Consider the following 6,719-nt stretch of genomic DNA (forward strand, 5'->3'; position numbering starts at 1 on the left):
GTGTGTGTGTGTGTGTGTGTGTGTGCGCGCGGTGCCTGAACATGTTAAACATAATTTTAAAAGTTGCTTCTTGGGTAGCTGCAGAGGTTTGATGAACACACTTAAGGAACTTTTTGATGGCTGACTTAGTTCCGTCTGAAAACAGGTTACTCGATCGAAATACTTAATTTGACCTTCGGTGCTCCTTAATTACAATAAACACGAGACTTTCTCAGAAAATTAAACTTGTCTACCAATACTTGCACTTAATGGTAAGTGATTTTTACACTTACCAGCCACTTTATTTAGTTACTGCTTAACACCAGTAATCACTGAGACAATCACACGACTGCAGCTCAGTGCATTTAGGTACCTAAAAGTGTTCAGGATCCACTTAGCTTCAGAAACTGCAACAAAGGGGATTTAAAAGACATGAACATAACGTTACATGTTGGTGAAACTGCATCTCCCCTGACAGTCACGTTTACAGAGACTGGTGTAAAAAGAAATAATTTCCAGTGGCTGCAGTTGTTTGGATAAAAAAGGTACCTGGCTGATTGTTTTTTGCACTGCTTGTTGCATTTTGAACATATGGTTCTTTCAAGTGTTTGCTTCTAATTTCTTTTTACTCTGTTTTTGAAAATATTGTTATTATTTTGTGTAAATTGGACAATACAATGTTCCTGTGGGAAATCAATAAAGTAATCTAGAATCTTATTTTTCTCATGGTGCTTCAGCATCCTCTCCAAGCAAGCTGGGGCAACCAGGGCTTTCAAGCTGGGTGTGCATCTATGGTTGGTATGGGATTCATTTTATACTTATCGGGGTGTTTATGTCATGAACAAGTTCCAGATGACAAAACCTGCAACCAAAGATAATAAATGCAGCCTTAAGAACTTCCTTCAGTACCCACTTTAATCAAAGACAAATAAAAAGATAGCACTTAACAAAATAGAGATAAAAATGTCTTCAGATGTTTCTGTCAGCCAAAACAATTCTGTCAGTCTGTAGGGAATTCAGGTAATAAATGTATATCTCTGTTGTGTTTTCCTCTGTAGGACTTTAAGGATTTTTTAAAGACCTCTGAATTTTCCGGTTGGTTTGATGGATTCTCGTAGATAAGACCATCCACTTATCTTTGTCCTGTTTTGTTTCCAGCCCTTCATTCCATCGTGGTATGATAATTTTTATCTATGCGTGCAAAACAGGCAGCAGACTGCTACTTTTAAAATGTAAATATGGGTCCTGCTAGCATGTGTGTGGTTCTGCAGTTGTGGTGTATCTTTAAAGTGGGCATTTTACACACACACACACACACACACACACACACACACACACACACACACACACACACGCACGCATGCACTTGGTGCTCAGTGGGATGCTTTGCCTTTTGTATGGGGTACCGTGATGTTATGGCTCGTTACACTTTAGGAGATGCATGTGAGATCAAAATGAAATGCATGTTTACACCAGAGCCATAGCAATATTTCCAATCATTTCACGTAAATCAAAGACATTTCTGGGTGCTTAAATTAAATTGTCTGACTGGTGTAGCGATGATGGAGCAGAAGTCGTTTTTTGTTGTTTTTTTTATCTTTTGGGCAAATGTGGGCGTTGGTCAAGGACAGGGGTGTCCGATTCTGTTCCTTGAGAGCTACTAATCTTCAACTTTTAGATGAATCACTTTTCCAACACACCTGAAACAAATAGATGGCCCAAAAATGGGCATTTATATCAGTCAGGTGGTTTGAGCAGGGATGAATTTAAAAGTTGGAGGACACTGAGGACTGATTTAGGGGAAATTCTTCATGTCTCTGTGTGTGTTTTGCAACAATTTATGGGAGAGATTTTCAAAAATAATAGGTGTAGTAGTGGTAGTAGCACCTTCACAAAAGGCTGAGGTGTCAGTTTAAAGTTCATCAGTCAAAACCCCTTAAAATGAATCAGACATACGTCCTTTTCTGTGTCTGGGGGTGTAAAGCCACGTGGGGCACACACATACACACACACGCACACACACAGGAAGTGTGTGAGGCCCTGTCTGTCTGGCAGGCTGCAAGATGATTCTCTGCTATTGGACCTCTCGTTAATTTATTCACATTTCTGGCCAACGTAAACCAACATCTAGAATTACACAGAGATTCAGACGTGCAACAAGTTATGCTCACTCACATTCATATCTGTGGTTCATTTATGACCTGTAACTAAGATCAACCAGGGATCCTCGTAGGACGATTACCATAATGACGATTGTGTGACATATGATGGACTTAATGCTTTCGGTTGTGTGGCTGGAATGCATCAAATCCACACAAGATCATGGTATTCATGAAAACGGTGAAACGGGTACCGCATTTACATTTATGTCTGTGTGAGGGGGTGGGGGGGATAGACAGACTATATTTGCCTTAATAGATTTACAGTTCACACTGCTGCAGGCAAATTCTATGCAAATGTTTGCATTTATGTAGCATAGTTAGATCCTGACTGGATTTTCTTTTTCTTTTTTTGTAGATATGGAAAAAAAAAAGAAGTCTGACTTCAGGCCAAAAACTTCTGGCACTCCACAAAGGAATACAATCCCTTATTTAGCTTCAGCAGTAAGATGGTAGAGAGGGAGAAAAATAAAATAAAAAACTCTGTGGGCAAGAAGAAGGGGCTGAATGTGCAGTACAGCGTTGTTGACTGTTATTCTCCGTTGTTGGCTGGGAAAAGTGGTGGAGTGTTGTGAAAATCATGTCATGCTTCGTACCTAAATCTACTTCTTCAGCCTCATTCTCTCTTACAAATCCTTTCACGTCAAAGCTGATATCTTTCATCTGGACACTTTCTTCTGTCGTTTAAAGCAAAGTTTGAACCTTTTCTCATTAGCAAAGAATGAATAAAAATGGTGAATGCCAGTATTTGGTTTGGTTCAAGGTAACCCCATCCCTGAAAAATTCAATTATATCATTAATATAAAAAAAAGAAAAAAGTACTCAGTACCTTTTCTATATAACTCCAAGTACACTGCTCAAAAAAATAAAGGGAACTCTCAAATAACACATCCCAGATCTGAATGAATGAAATATTCTCATTGAATACTTTGTTCTGTACAAAGTTGAATGTGCTGACAACAAAATCACACAAAAATCATCAATGGAAATCAAATTTATTAACCAATGGAGGCCTGGATTTGGAGCCACACACAAAATTAAAGTGAAATGTTCCCTTTATTTTTTTGAGCAGTATATATTTGTTTAACAAGGAGCAAAAGTGTCAGATTGTGGCGATAGCTGCTGCTGCTGTTGATGCCGGTGTCACTTCTGAAATTCAAACCACACATCAGGGCCCGTGTTTAAGACTGAGTGGAAGGGAAGGGGATGCGAAGGGAGAAAAGAGTAGACTAGGGGTTAAAAGCAGACCTCTGAACCTCCTTGAAGTGTTTACATAGTGGTGGTAGGATATCCTGCTACATGATGAAATCGTTACTAAACTGCCCGTGTGTGTGTGTGGCTGTTGAGTGACCATGCCAAAGGTTAAGACTCTTTGCAGAATCAAACCGATACTGGGGAGCAGCTCTGGACCCAGCTGGTGCCATGATCTGTGAAAAGGTGAACAGACTGAAGGCATTTCTCATAGTTTTGATTTTTGTTGTTTTATAACTACGAATAGTTACAGTCACTGTAAGTCCATGGGTTCGTTTCTAACCGGATCACCAGCTTTACTTTCCATACAAATTACGCAGGTTTTATGTAAATGTCACAATATTGCTTTAAGTCTTCACGCATTCACAGGGAAAGGAAAGGTAAGTTTATTTACATAACGCCGTCATCACAAAAATAAATTCAGTGCCATGCATCAATGAAAAGAGGAAAAAATGTTAATGATCTCAAACACTTAGAAATATTGCACAAAGAAGCACAAGATGCAAACGGCTTGAGAAGGAAAATTCAAATCCAAGTTTTAAAGTTCATTTCTGAACTTATCTTCAATTTCACAGTTCAGAAACAGGCTCTTCATTAGACATATTATTTGAATTAAAAGTTCATTATATGTATTTGAAAAATGAATGAAAACAGTGATTTAACAGAACCAGCAGCAGAGTTCTTCATGGTCCATTCTTGAAAAGCAACTCAGAAATGTATTTCAGCCTGAGACCATAGAGTGCCTTATAGTATTAAGACTTTTATCCTTTTTATATACAAAAAGGCAGTGCAGTAATCGAAGAGCTGGTGTGATTATGACTGTCTAACCTACTGAAAATAAATTAGTTTTTCCATCCATAGGTAATCCTTTTATTCTGGTTAGGATTTTAAGATGATGGTTAGAGTTGTTATAGACCAAAATAGCAAGGTTTCTATTATGATCTGTTAAAAAATGGCATTAAGTTGGAGGGAATTAATTTACATTTTACACCAACACCTCTTCCCTGAGGAAGTATACTGTTAAAAACTATATTTTGTAACTAACATGACCTTGCCTTTCCACGTCAGGAAAGGCATTTGTGTTGATTTTTTTTTCAGCAAACAAAAAATACAATTCATTTTATTTGCTAACCAATTGTTAGTCATATAGTGATTTATATTTAAGATTTTAAAGACTTTATCAGCTTCTTTAGCTCTGAAATACGATGCGATTTGCCCCGTCGGCCACAAACATTTTGACGTCAACAGTGCAGCTCCATCTTAGCGCCTTACTTTGAAAGCCTCGTGTTGAACTGATCAAAGAAATCCTGTCGAGCTTTAATCTAAAACAATGTAAGCAAAGGCCTCAAATCCTGTGTGCAACGTGTGTCTGGCTCTGTGACAACATTAAATTTAGTAACCATCAACTAATGCTGACGGATGGAGGATGTTGGTATTCCTTGGCTCTTTCTGCAACACTATAGCCAACAGGAAAACCTCCAAAGTATCCATGTGCTCCTTTAATCTTCACCGTTAAACCATTTCTATTGTAGTATTTTCATATCCAATCAGAAGCACAACACGGGAAAGGACATTGGTTCCTGCAGCTGCTCTCACATCTTGCGCAAATCGTTGTCTATACAATGAAATCGGCGTGCATTAGCGCTAATTAAGTGCATGCATTTGTGTTTATCTCTGTGCATTGCGCAAGTCTTCAACTACACCAGCTTAAATTGATGTGACCAGCGGGATGTCGAGGAGCAGTTTTGAGCAGCCACATCCTAACTAAATTGACTTTAATATCCATTTAAAGCACATTTGCACTAGCAGTGGACGCCCATGTGAATTTTAATCTTCATTTTATGTTTCTAGTTGAAAGGAATGAAACTCAGAGAGGCGTCTTCTGCTGCCGTAACCCATCAGGTCTTAAGAATCGATGCGTTGTGGCTGCAGGTTTTATTTGAGTCAATGTTGCTTTTCTATTGTCTCAAACTTGTCTCCCTATTCTCTTCTGACCTTTGACACCAACAATGCATTCTGTCCATGCAACTGCCACTCACTGGATGTTTTATTTTTTATTTTTTTTCTTCTCTATGTTTATTCTCTACCCCGCCTCTCGCCCGGAACGTTAGCTGGAGATAGGCACCAGCACCCCTCCCGACCCCACTGAGGGACAAGGGTGTTCAGAAAATGGATGGATGGATGGATGTTTATTCTCCATATACTTGATAAAGCTCCTTGATCAGGACCTCCACCATTACTTCAACCACCCTGTTTGGCACCAACAAATAAAGCACCTCTTTTCTCTCTTTTCTTCCTCAATCTGATGCTATTTTAACCTTGAGTAAGAGGCCAAAGTAAACATAGTTGTAGCCATGTGAAAAGCTGTGTTATTTGTGTTAAGCATTTTAACAGGTGTACAGGGACGACTTTTTTTTCTCTGTACTGTGCTGTGAACTTCCACAAAGCTATGGTTTTATTTTTAAAAATTGTGCAACGGATATTTCGTCTATTTTCTACTATGTATTTAATGTGCTGTACAGCGTAAATACAGCATGTAAATTCTGTTAAATTACATTTTAGCTGCAGTCATTTGTAATACAGCATTTTTAAGAGGGTTGTGAATTGCTGCACTGTACAGGTCGTTTCCAGTCATGTTTTATCGGCCATCAGAATACATTTCCGGCGCTTGTGTTTCACTTGCACAAAAAGTCGGCATTACTGTTTGAAGGCAATACTGTACTAATGTTCTCCTTCTGTTTCTCTCCAAAGTAAATATGGACAACTTCGAGTTTCAAAGATAATAGTAGGCAAGCGTATGCACATTTCCTTCTCCCATCGAGGAGGAAATTTTATATTGTCACCCTCTGTCTCTCTTCTCTGTGTGTGTGTGTGTGAGTGTGTGTTCATTAAAAACACACACACATACACGTAAAAGTGGAGAGGTGCTGAAAGCCACAGACGTGAAACATATTCAACAATGTGGTAGAGGCTCACTCTCACAGACACGGAGCAAAAGAGGAAACCAGAGTGAATGAGCCGACGAAAGAGAGGGAGTAAAAACCCGTCTTGTAAGAGGTCCGTCTGACACACATCACCTGCGGGCACAGCTTTCTTTCTTCCATTTGTTCATTTAATAGCTGTTTTTTTTCTTTTCTTCAGCTGGAGAGTAAGCTAAGAAATGTAGGCAAGGCCTATAGTGAATATATTGTGAATGTAACAAACATAAATTTTTAAACAAATATGGTTGATGGATGATATGTTTTAACTCCTATCAATACCTAATCTCATTGGTTTTTTTGTGGGGGGGAGGGTGTCTTTTTTTTTCTTGTTTTTTTTTGTTTTTGTTTT

This window comes from Poecilia latipinna, unplaced genomic scaffold (genome assembly GCF_001443285.1).
Source record: "Poecilia latipinna isolate Pla-1442-1.1 unplaced genomic scaffold, P_latipinna-1.0 Scaffold2916, whole genome shotgun sequence".
NCBI lineage: Eukaryota > Metazoa > Chordata > Actinopteri > Cyprinodontiformes > Poeciliidae > Poecilia > Poecilia latipinna.